The 13634-nt window shown below is 34.9% G+C and overlaps 1 long non-coding RNA gene across 1 annotated transcript in view; it reads left to right on the forward strand.

The window, feature by feature from the left end:
* The first annotated feature begins 837 nt into the window (after positions 1–837).
* LOC148956237 (uncharacterized) overlaps positions 838–13634 on the forward strand; it is an 80827-nt gene continuing 68030 nt past the window's right edge. The window contains exon 1 of the long non-coding RNA XR_016142234.1: positions 838–961. This is a non-coding gene — a long non-coding RNA (uncharacterized LOC148956237). The remainder of the gene's footprint in view (positions 962–13634) is intronic.

A 13634-nucleotide genomic window follows, 5' to 3' on the forward strand; every position in this document is an offset into this window, starting at 1 on the left:
CAAGATCCTTCTTTTTGTCGTAATTACCGTCGGCAAGATAATTGTTTTTACTTCACTTCCAACACTGTTAGAATAATAAAAAGGTAGAAAAATTCAAAACGAGATTCAGTAAGGCAAGCCGTTGCGTAAGCCGGCGGCGTCAGAAGGCATAAATTGAATCCACGGTCTAGATTTCTTTTGCGTAATCTGTGCAACATATACGTAACTTATCCTTGCTGTGTCATATTGCGAGTAATTTTCATATTTCAAATTGTTTACCAAGAGAGAATAGCAGGAAAGACTGAGATCTCTTGAATAACAAAAGAATTCCAAATAATTATGTAAGTAGAACATGAATTTGCAAAAGGGAGGTTCCCAAAATAGCATTTTACCCTTTTATTCTTACTTAAATCTTTTCAAAGTACCAAGAATGTGAAATCTGATTGTTCGATATGGCAAAATGGAAAATTACGTAACCATATATATTAAAAAAAAAGTCGGAAACCGAAACTAAAAAAACAACAACAAAAAACGTGACTTAAACATCAGGAGGAAAAGGGCTAAAAAAATGTGATACAAAACAACTTAAGAAGGTGTAGTTTTCCTTTGAACGTGTAGTTGTCTTCGGGAAGTAACATATTGTTGAATTTTACTGAAGAAAGCAGGTATTCAAACTTCCGTTGCGTTTTGAAAAAAGAGCCTAAATACAGTTTCTTACGAAAATGACTCAAGCGTACAGTTCGAAAAACCTCGGAGACATCTATCTATCGGTCTGTTTAAAATGGGCTTATCTTTAATGCTGACTGAGTTAGAAATTGTTCCAAATGGGCGTAAAAAAGAGCGCAAGTCCCTTATCTTCTTAGTAACAAATAACTCGGCAATTTGAACATTTCTAGTGAATTCCGATAGAAAAATTAGCAATAGTCAGTCTTAGAAGTTTCAAGTTTCTTATATTCTGATTTGTGAAAAAGATTTTCTTATTGTAAGTTTTCATTTTCATTTTACTCTCCTGTAAAATTAGGAAAACTGGTCTTCCCTTTTTACAAAACTCCACGGACTTAAGTGATTAGTTTCGCTTACTGTTTTGAGGTCTGAATAGACCTTAATAGGGTCAAGGGGACAACAAGTGGTACTTATCGGTTATTGGAAACACACCCAATAAGTGAAGTTAGGTTAATCCTAATGAAAAATAACAAAAACTAATGATAAAATAATACTTTAGAAACAAAATTATGGAAACATAACCCAACGTAACCTAACCCTCACCCCAACCCTAATGTTCAGATATATAGCCCAAATTGTACAAGTCCAATGCAACCTCTCTAAGTCCAGTGCATTGTATCATCATCCCAAATTTTTTTCTAAATTATTATATTCTCATCATATTTTTTTATTTCATTACCATTAACCAAACTTCACTTCTCGCGTGTTGCCCAGCTAATAGAACAGTACCGTATCATCCATCACTTATTTTTGTAGCTTTGAAACCAGTTTTCTGAGAAGTAACCTAAGCGTAATTCTTGGGTGTTTTTCCAATAATCGACATGTGCCCATAAAGTGTTTGATCTTAATGCCCTTTGTACTTTAGAGCAATTCTAAGCTGTGGCACAAATGAAGTGATGACGTGAAATCAAACAATATGAGTTTATGGAGTTCAAACATAATTTCCGGAAATAGTGATGTAACAGAAAATGATATTTTTTCCTAGTATGTCAAAGGCCCAAAGGGAACTACTGTAGTGAAACCTGAGGTGCTTGTGTTATGAAATAGAAGAAGGAGAAACAAGCATTAATATATCCAGACATCATTATATTTTTGAAAAGAAAATAGAGTATTATCTGTAAACAGATCATTTTTCGTTGTACTTAAATATTTTAGGGTTTGTTCAATGTAAAAAAGAGCTGAAGTTTAGTCGGGTTTGGAAATCTCACTTTAACAGTTTTAAGCTCACGTCAGCAACGCCTAGTTGGAGCAATGTACATACGCAAAAATTTATTTTTTGGGGATAAGATTTCGTTATGGGGGAAAACTCTCAAAGAGAACTAAAAAAAAATGTGTGAATTATACTCGTCATAGACTTATAAATGTCTGAAGATTTCGGAGGGAGGCAAATTGACCCAAAGACTCCCCTCTATGAGTACCCGCTCAGAGCATACTGTATGCTTTTTTCAGAAACAAACAGTGTTTTAGCTTTTTACACCGTTAAGCCGTAACGCTTTACGTTCTGAAATTCTTTTACTGTCCTTCAATTTATTAAAAAATCTCTGTATGTTCCACACACAACAATATTTAATGAGCAATACAATTCTTGGTACTTGTATGATATAACCCTCAGGTAATATTCTTCCAATATATTTCTTTGACGCTCAATCCTAATGAAATATACCCAAGTAGGATAAAAATATAATCACTTAGAAAAAAATTGGGCTATATATTTGTACATTAGGGTGGTGGGGGTAAAGTATAGCGGGTCGGCATGCATAATGTTTTAGGTACATTTATTCTGCATATTATGAAGTAAGAATTGTTTCCTAACTTCACACACTGTCCATATACTTTACCCCAAACCCCACCCCCCTAATGAGCAACTATATGACCAAAATTATATATTTTCTATCTATTCTGTCACTCCTCTTTGTCTCGTCCCACGCTAAGCTGAAAGAAACTAACGAAAAAAAAAACGGTTCTATAATGCGTCAATGAATGAACAACTTGAGCGGGAGGGGGCTATATACTATATCATACAAGTACGTAATTATTATCTGTAATTTTTCGAAGATTGATGATATGATATGCCCCCTGGACTCTTTATGTGATAAGATTGAACTTTTTTTTTGGGGGGGGGGGTATAAGAGATCTATATTTATGGCCCTATTAAAAAAAAAACTTTTTCTCATGCTGACCACTGGTCTACATTGGTACGCAGGTACCGATTTCTCTGGCTTCGGCCGGGAGTGCATTGAATGGTAGGGTCAAATCACACGACCCTTCAAGTGTTTCCCCCCAGATTTCTCCAGGTAACTATCTAGAGCTGGGTCTACTCTGACTGGGCTTATAGAGTCACACCACTGACTTCCGCTCCGAATCAAATAACCGGGAAAACCAGGACTCGAATTCAGGATTTCAATTCTAGGGCGCTAACCACTCGGCTAGGACAGCTCGCCCTATTTTAACAATAATTTTAAACATTTCGTGGTAACGAACTGTAAGTAATGAGCGATCCGGCTAAATAGTAACTGAAACTCTAAAAAACGGATACCAATAGATGCATCAAAAGAATTTGGATTTGTATGCTGATTTCAAATATACAAGTTTCATCAAGTTTAGCTCAACTCATTAAAACTTACGGGCCTGATAAAAATCTGCCTTATTTTCAAAATAAGGGGAAAACACCCCTTAAAAGCCATGGAATCTCAATGAAAATCACATCATCAGATTCAGCGTATCAGAGAACCCTACTGAAGAGCTCCTATCTGCAAAAATTCGGAATTTTGTATCTTTTGCCAGAAGAAAGATCACGGATGCGTCTTTATTTGTTTGTTTGTTTTTTTTTTCCTTGGGTGATCGTTTCAACCCAGTATTCCTAGAATATCGCGAGAGGGCTCATTCGAAGGTAAATTAAAAGTTCTTGTGTCCTTTTTAAGTGACCAAAAAATTGGAGGGCCACTAGGCCTCCTCCCACTCCTCCCATTTTTTCCCAGCGTTACCGGATCAAAATTTTGGGATAGCCATTTTGTTCAGCATAGTCGAAAAATCTATTAGCTATATCTTTGAATATTGCTTAATCCCCCACAGCCCTTCCGGCGGAAAGGCTGCAAGTTATGAACTTTGCCCATTGTTTACATACAGCATTGGTTAATGGGGAGTATACGTTGTTTTTTTGGTTTTTGGTTTTTTGGTTATTGTGGTTACAGGGGGATTTCCCTGGGAAGAGGCACCGGGGGAGGGTGTTACGTGGGGGGGGGTCTTCCTATGGAAGGCATTTTCATGGGGGAACAGAATTTTCCATGAAAAACCGGATTTCCCAGCATTAGTTAGAAAACGATCAGAAATTAAATAAAAAAAAAATTCAACTGAAAGTAAGGAGCAACATCAAACTCAAAACAAACATAAATTATTACGTATATGAGGGGGTTCATCCCTCGTCAATGCCCCGCTCGTTACGCTGAAGTTTTTTTTTAGTATTTTCAAAAAAAGAACTATTTATTCTAATTAAACGACCTTTGTGCTTCAGGGGTCATTCTTAAGGAATTTGAACAAAATACTATCTTTCCATGGAGGAAGTTTTCATGGGAGAAGAGAATCTTCCATGAAGTGGGCGCCGGATTTCCCAGCATTGTTTAAAAAAAGATCACAAATTAAATTAAAAACAAGTTTTTTTAACTGAAAGTAAAATGCAACATTAAAACTTACAACGAACAAAAATTATTACGTATATGAGGGGTTCGGCCCCTCGGCAGTACCTCGGTCTTTCCCCTAAAGTTTTTTTTGGTACTTTTAAAAAAGCTATTTATTCTAATTAAACGGCCTTTGTCAACAAAGTTTCTCTATGTGCCATACCCACTCTTACAAATTTACCCAACCTTCTAAAATCATCAAAATTTCTCCTTTTTAAAACTTTTTCAAACCAATCCACCCCTCCAAAATCTGTTGAAAACACTTCCCTCCTCAAATTTCTTAACTCTTGGCATGTACCCATAAAATGGATAAGATCTTCCTCCTCACCACGCATAGGACACTGGTAAGGACCATTTTTAATCCTATAATTCCCAATATATTTCCTCCTTTCTCCAATACCCAAAAAATTACCACGAACCGAAATTACCCATCTTAAATCCTCACTGCTCATCCCCGCTTGAAAGTAAACTTCCTCCCCCCAAACCTCCTTTGCCAGCCCATACAGCCCCAGGGACGCCGAGGATGATTTCTGATTCTGTCACCTTTGAATTTCCTGCTCTATTAGTCTATCCTTTACCATTTTTGAAACTAGCCCCACTTCCACACCTAGCCCCTTCCCCTCATTCCAATACTCACTAAAACCACATCTATCAATAGTCTCTTTAACCCGGTTTGGCCAAGAACTTTTCCTGCCACCTACTAGCATCTCCTCATATGCATTCTTTACTAGCCTCCTACTAGGCAGATTTATAATCCTTTCCCAATAATTTACTATCCGCACTAACCTTCCCACCCTTAATGATAACAAACCTAAATCACCTTTTAATACAACATGATTAAACTTATCACTAACCCCCATTATCCGCTTAAATTGCATCAACTGTAACCTGTCTACCTTATCAGCCTTCTCCATACCCCAAACCTCTGCTGCAAAAGACATTACGGAAGCTAGCTTAGTCTGGAATATCCTTTTTTGAAGCCTAAGGTCTGTCAGGCCTACTTTCAAAACACTACTCTTTAAAACTAGCCATATAGCCCTAAGACCTTTACTAGCTACACAATCAATTTGCCCTTTCCACCTACCATTTGAAGTAAACTTGCATCCTAAATAAACAAAATCTTCAACTACTTTAAGCACTTCTTCTCCTACACTAAACCTTTCCTCTATATTTCCATGTTGTCGAAATACCATAACTACTGACTTTGTGGCATTTAGGACCAAACGCTTCTCATCTAGGTATGAGGACACCATTCCTAGCAGTTTTTGAAGGTCAGGCCCATCTTTAGCCACCAATACTATATCATCCGCAAATAACAGAGCGAACACCTGCATTGCAGACAGATTTAGAGTTGGGGCTCCCTGCCCTACCATATAATCTTCTATATCATTAAGATACAGGGAAAACAACCTAGGTGAAATTGTACAACCTTGTTTAACCCCTAACCTACTGACAATTGCCCTAGAGTAAGACTTTCCTTCCTTAAATACCATTCTAACAACCAAATACATTTTAACAACCAATCCTACAAAACGTCTCGGCAGCCCTAACTTTATAAGTCCTTCTACTAACAAATCTCGTGAGACTTCATCGAACGCACCTCGCAGGTCCAAAAAAGCTGCGTATAGCCTACCATCCCTTCTCCTCATATACTTCCTAATAAGCCCATACAAAATAAATATCTGATCTACCCCACTATAATCCTCTCGAAACCCAGCCTGAATTTCTATTAACTTATTTGATTCTTTAAGCCAACTATCTAATCTAGCCACTAAAACTTTACAAAATAATTTACTAAGGCTATTTCCTAAACGAATCCCTCTATAATTCTTATGCAACTTTTGATGGGTAACACTAAAGTTGATGAAATTTATATATTTGAAATCAGCATAAAAATACAATTCTGTTGATTTTTCTATTGGTATTAAAATTGGTATCCATTTCTTAGAGTTTCGGTTGCTATTTAGCTGGGTCGCTCCTTACTTACAGTTCGTTGCCACGAACTGTTTGATGAGATTAAACCATTTTGAATGCAGTTTCCCAATTTCCATAAGATTCTTACATCATTCGTAGTCAAGAATTTTATTTTTAAGCTGAACGGAACGCATATACTATACAGGTTCAGATGGATTTTGAAATTAATGCCCAACATATTACAGCGACAGATGAATCGTAAGTTTGTAGAATTTTGTTTTCTTTTGCTATTTTTAGATACATTTTATTAATGTTCAACACACAATTATTGAAAGCCTGATAGATCAAACAAAATACAATCTTCTTTCTGAAATGTTTTTAACCCCCCCCCCCACCCAAAAAAAAACAACAAACTTCTATTGAGACAAAATTTAACTATAGACTATGATTTTAGCACAAACTATTTGATAAGATTCTTTTGTGACGAATTTTTTTTTAAGCTGTTCATTTTATTTAGTTGAATAGGACACTAAAAAAAGAGGGTTAATTTGACAGCTGGATAGTAAGTTTATTTTTTTTTTCTTTCGCTATTTCATTATTTTTAATGTCTGAATGTATAAGGGATTTAAGTTCGAGGGAGGAAGAATTGTCCTGTTATGAAAGAGGTACATTTTACATGGCCGTAATAAATTCAAAACGTGGTATCTATGCAGGCAGGATGATTTTTCAGTATCTCTACTCCTTCTATAAACTATTCTAAGGCGTAGAAGATTCCATAAAGACAAGTATACATCTGTTATAATCTACGGAAGTAATAAATCTTTCTGTAATTTTGGTTTGATTTTGATTTTCTTTTAACATTAAATGCATAATATTTAGATATATTACTGATTAAATAAATTGATCCTTTTACCAGGAATCCTCGTCGTTTAAAAATTACTGTATTTTGTTTCATTTTGCTTGCGATTTAATTGCTCTTCTTACTTGAGAGTTTTTTTCATGAAAGTATTTAAAAATAAACTTATTACCACAAAAAAAATCCTGAAATATATTCCCTGTCACCCAGCCACCACTGATATTTTGATGTTTAGCCCCCCTCTGGAAAATTATCTGCCGGCGCCCTTGTCTTCAAGGTCTAACTCTAAAATTCCGAAGATCAGCAAATTAATTCCCTCAAAGAAAAGAACAAAATAGGTTTCTTGTTATGGGCGTCAGAAATGGCCTTAAGTATTTTTTTTCTAGAAATTGTATTTTATAATTAGGATTAAATTAGAACAAAAACAACAAAGGTCATCCAGCAGAGATACACTTTGATGACAGGCCACCATTGCACCACAATCGCGCTCGAGACATGTTATCTGCTGTACGTGATTTTTAAAAATGGATGACTCCTTGATTTGACTGAGTTCATGATTCACTGTAAAGATGCTTCTTTTCTTACGCAGATCTGCAAGGTCTAACTGCAAACTTCCAAAGATCAGCAAATGAATTCCATCAAAGAGAAGAACAATATAGATTTCTTTTCATGGACGTCAGAAATAGCCTTAAGTATTTTTTTTTTTAGAAATTGTATTTCATAATTAGGATTAAATTAGAACAAAAACAACAAAGGTCATCCAGCAGAGATACACTTTGATGACAGGCCACCATTGCACCCCAATCGCACTCGGGACGTGTCATCTGCATCTGCTTTGGACTTTTAGAAGTGGGTGACTCCTCGATCTGATTGAGTCCATGATTCCTTGTAAAGATATTTCTTTTCTTACGCAGATCTGCAAGGTCTAACTGTAAAATTTCAAAGATCAGCAAATGAATTCCCTCAAAAAAAAAAGAACGAAATGGTTTTCTTTTCATGGACAACGGAAATAGTATTAAGTATTTCTTTTTCTAGAAACTGTATTTTATAATTAGGAAAAAATTAGAACAAAAACAACAAAGGTCATCCAGCAGAGATACACTTTGATGACGGGCCACCATTGCACCACAATCGCGCTCGGGACATGTTATCTGCTGTATGTGATTTTTAAAAATGGGTGACTCCTTGATCTGACTGAGTTCATGATTCCCTGTAAAGATGCTTCTTTTCTTACGCAGATCTGCAAGGTCTAACTGTAAGATTCCAAAGATCAGCAAATGAATTCCATCAAAGAAAAGAACAATATAGGTTTCTTTTCATGGACGTCAGAAATAGCCTTAAATATTTTTTTTTTCTAGAAATTGTATTTCATAATTACGATTAAATTAGAACAAAAACAACAAAGGTCATCCAGCAGAGATACACTTTGATGACAGGCCACCATTGCACCACAATCGCACTCGGGACGTGTCATCTGCATCTGCTTTGGATTTTTAGAAGTGGGTGACTCATCGATCTGACTGAGTCCATGATTCCTTGTAAAGATATTTCTTTTCTTACGCAGATCTGCAAGGTCTAACTGTAAAATTCCAAAGATCAGCAAATGAATTCCCTCAAAAAAAGGACGAAATAGTTTTCTTTTCATGGACAACGGAAATAGTATTAAGTATTTCTTTTTCTAGAAATTGTATTTTATAATTAGGAAAAAATTAGAACAAAAACAACAAAGGTCATCCAGCAAAAATACACTTTGATGACACGCCACGATCGTACCACAAACCGCTGTCCAAATATTATGTTTAACCTTTCTGCGAAACAAACATAATTTTGAAAATGGGATTAGACATATAGGATAGTTATTTGGTTATATAACCCAATCCAGTAATGGTTTTTGTATTAAAAGAAAGGGAAAATTTCCAAACAGACAAGTTAGTAATCTCGTGTGCTTTTATTAAAGAGAATTGCCAACACAATTGCTTGCTTGATTGCGTTTCTATTTCTCAATGAAACTTCCCAAGCCGTCATTCATCAAACTTTCTTATCACGCATTAAATGCAAGCATGGGGTAATCCCTACGTTTGCCTGGGATAATATCAAAATAAAACTGTATTAGATAAGAGATTATTAGCTAATTCTGCTAGTGTTCTTGACTTTGACATTGAATCGGGATACGCCGCCGATATTTACTCAGGTCAGCCGTGATAATTAACCAACTTGACCATCCCAAGCACTTTGAGCTTTTTTCAAGGCTTGATAAAAGGTTAATAGCATGACTTTATAGCTTAATTAAGTCTGAGAAACCTCTAAGTTTAATCTGCAGCCAAGACAAACCTTAAATTGCATACATTAATTATTTGTTTTCATTTTGGAGGGCAATATAGGGCTCATTCACTTTTTACTTGTAAATGTATGTTTATTGCGGAACCTCAAACAAATTTTCTGTAATTACTTGGAAAAGTTTGAAAAGTTTGTTCACCAATAAATACAGATCTAAAATACAATACTCTTATTACCCATCGAAAGGCTCCATAGCCAAGGATACAAGGGAAATACAACAACAACAACAACAAAAAATCAATATAAGCAACAATATTTAGATATATATGGTTTCTTCTTGAAGAAACCAGAAAATGGAGGGATTCGCGGGAATGAGCTGCGACTTTTTGCTTTTTATATTAAAAAGTTATGTGACTTTATTATTAATTTATATTAATATATAAATTATTAATATTATTATTATTAATACTATATTATTAATATTAATTAATTTATTAAAAAGACGAGTTATGTGAAATTGGTGGTCCATCAATAGATCTTAAAGTAAGATGTGGAGTCCAACAGGTGCCCCCTTGGGACCAATATTATTTGCAATACATGTAAATTACCTATACTTGGCACTTGGTGGGCTGCATATTGAAGTTGGAGGGGCCCAAAGACAACGGAACCCTAATCAATCTTTATTGTTGTTTGCGGATGATACATGTCTTACGGTGACAGCAAGAACAGAAAGTGATTTATTAACTATGAGATGAGATAGTATGTCAAGGATACAAAAGTGGATGAAGGTTAATCACCTAAAGCGGAATTATAAGAAATCTCATTGGGTAATTTTTTCTAGATCGCCAGATTATTATCCTTGGTTAAAGGAATTAAATGTAGGATCTTACCGTATTGAGCGTGTGCCGTCTGTGAAATATCTTGGTGTAATAGTGGATGAGACTCTTAGTTTCTCAAAGTATATACAATGTATATAATCTAAAATTGCTCGGAATGTAGAAATTTTGGGGAAGTTGAAATATTTTCTCCCAGTTAATATACTTAGATTGATATATTTTTCTATTGTCCTACCCTTATTTGATTTATTGTTGTTCGGTGTGGTCATCTACTTTTCAAACACATTTGAAGTCATTACGTGCTCTCCAAAATTCGGCGATTCGGGTTCTTATTAATTGTGACAATCGTATATCAGTTAGAGATACTTGTAAAAAAATTAATATTTTACCAGTTTCAGGTCTTTTTAATTTTTATAAGGCTCTGTTTATGTTTGATATATTGCATAAAAATGCACCTGAATGTTTGATTGGTATCATTGAGAGATATCAGCCTGTATATGAGACAATGAATTCATCAGCAATCCGACTAAAAGGTCTACAAGGTCTTCATTTCCGATTTGCCATGTTCTTCCTTCTATATAGGAGTCCCTTCCTTATGACAAAGTCCAAGAGACTGATAGGCCGACTTTTCGTGGGGTGCTTAGGGATCATTGGTTTGGTATTTAGGATTTATGACTATTTTTTATTTATTTTATGTATATATATATATATATATATATATATACATCCATTGATAAGTGATTATCAATTTTGTAGTTTCGAGAGTGGCCGCACAAGCCATAAGGCTTTTTGGCAAATTTTTATTTTTTTGTATTGTTTTGTGTTTTTTAAAATAAATTCTCTCTCTCTCTCTCTCTCATCAACTAAAAAAAAAAAAAAAGAGAGAGAGAGAGAGAGAGAGAGAGAGAGAGAGAGAGAGAGAGAGAGAGAGAGAGAGAACAATAGCCAAATAACACATAATATTGAAAAGAGAACATTCCTGAGTCCTGGGAGTCAAAACGCAGAGAAGACAACCATACACCATGAAATAAACACTCAGGGGACATCAACTCTTCAGAAGAAAACAAATTAAAAAAAACAAATAAAAACAAACTACTATTTTGTTTGATTCTTAATTAGATTGATCCCTAAGGATCCTTTTAAAAGTTCCAAACGAGTGGCATCTCTGTAATGAAGAAGGTAGGGAATTCCACACCTGTTGACAAGCAATGAGGGGATTGAAATCTGACCGCATAGTAGGGGTGAGAAATGCAAATATTATGTGAAGAACGAAGGCTATATGGAGCTAAATCACAAATAAACACAGGAGTTTTTTGAAGAGATTTTTGAAGATTGCCATGAAGCTGATGAAAGACAAAAGATGCACAAGAAAGAATGTAAATAGACTGTAGATTTAAGAGGGGTTTAAAGTGAGGAACGGTTGGTGTCCATAACCAGACGCCGTGCTTTATTATGCTTTATTTATTATTATGACAGAAAGTGACCACAGTTTAGAAGGAAAAGTAGACATCCATGCACTGGGGCAATACGAAACATATGACTGAACAAGGCAGAAAAAAAGAAGCTTCAGAATAGATCCAGGAAATGTGTGTCTGAGTTTTCGAAGGATTCCCAAACTCCGTGAGATCTTAACCCTAGTCATGGCTACATGGTTTCTAAATGAAAGGTTCTCAGCAAGCAGGATCCCAAGAAACAGGACCACCCAATTCTCTGGTCTAAAGAAGTAGCCTTGAGACACCTAAAGGTATGTAAGCTAAGGGAAAGCTATACCAATTCGAGAAAAATAAGAAAATGCAACTTACAAACATTCAAGGCCAAGTAATTCGCATCAAACCATGAAATTTCTCTCTTGAATATTGCCACAAGGTTAGACTTATCACATTCCGTCATCCTAAGGTTCCCAAGAGTGGTGTCATCTGCGAAAGCAACGAGAAAATCTTCATTAGAAGTAGTATTAGAACACGAACGAACATCAGGATGACATAGTTTGCAGCATGCTTGATGTTTGGTATTTTGACTGCCGAAATCAGCTCATTAACATAAATCAGAAATAAAACGGGACCAAGAACAGATCCCTGAGGGACGCCATAATCTACTTCAGAAGGGCTTTGGAAAAGCAGATAATTTTGTCTGGCCCTGAAGACGATGATCCTTTAACAGTATTAATTAAAAAAAAATTTCAACAAAATAACTTTTAAAAAAATGTAAAGAACTCCGTTAAACCAAAATGAACAAAATAAAATCAAATAATCTACCAAGAATACAACTAAATACCACAAATCAGTATCAATAAATAAATGAAACCCAAAACAAAAAGAAATTAAAATAAATAAGAGTCAAACTCAAAACGGACAGAAATTAATATGAGTAGGGTTCTAAGCCCCAAGCTTTCTAAATGCCAGAATATAATTTGTACTTTACTGAACAAATTCAAATGAATTTACTGAAAAAAATCTGCATTGTCTGTTTAATATACGCATGCTGATATTTATTCCTTAAAATCTTAATTAATATTTGATTTCTTAAAGTTAGAAAAGGGAAAACATTTAAAAGAATTTTTTAGTAAAGTACAATTTATATTCTGATTTTTAGGAAGCTTGGGGTTTAGAACCTTTCTCATAATAATTTCGGTACTCTTCTATTAAACGGACTCTTTTATCTAGTGTATATGGAATGTCAAACTGTGGACGCGACGAAAAACCCGTTTTTAGGGGATGATTCAAGACACCGCTGTAGAGAAATACAATGTAAAGCGTGGTTTTAATTACGTATAAGATATTAAGATTGTTCTTTTTTGTTTTTTTTTCGGGGGGGGGGAAGGTACCTAGGTCAGGTTGGGTTACGTATTTAATATATATTATGCTTTGTCCACCCCCCCAGTGTGCAAATATATAGCCCAAATTTGTTTCTAAACAATTATATGTTCATCCTATTTTATTTTATTTCATTAGCATTAACCAAACTAGCACTATATGAAAGAGTCCGTTTAATAGAAGAGTACCTTAATTTCTGCTCATTTTGAGTTTGACTCTTATTTATTTTAATTTATGTTTGTTTTGGGTTTCATTTATTTATTGATAAATAAATTTTACTTTTAAAGTAAAATTTGTAAAAGTAAATAAATCTTTATTTTTTTAAAAAACTCATTTTGTTGAAAAAGTTTTTTAAATTAATTTCTGTTCGTTTTATATTGACATAGTCTCTTTCAGGGAGAAAGACCGGGTCTCTTCTAAAGTTAAACAACCATATCTTCCATAAAAACCTTAAATACCCCCTAGGAATAGCTTACAACCCTTGCCCCTAATCTCTGGGGATTGTTTCAACTCCAAGGCCTTCTTATATGACATTTAGACCATTTTGAATAGAATAGCTATC

This window comes from Artemia sp. Qi Xiang Cuo, chromosome 1 (genome assembly GCF_049724085.1).
Source record: "Artemia sp. Qi Xiang Cuo chromosome 1, ASM4972408v1, whole genome shotgun sequence".
Taxonomy (NCBI): domain Eukaryota; kingdom Metazoa; phylum Arthropoda; class Branchiopoda; order Anostraca; family Artemiidae; genus Artemia; species Artemia sp. Qi Xiang Cuo.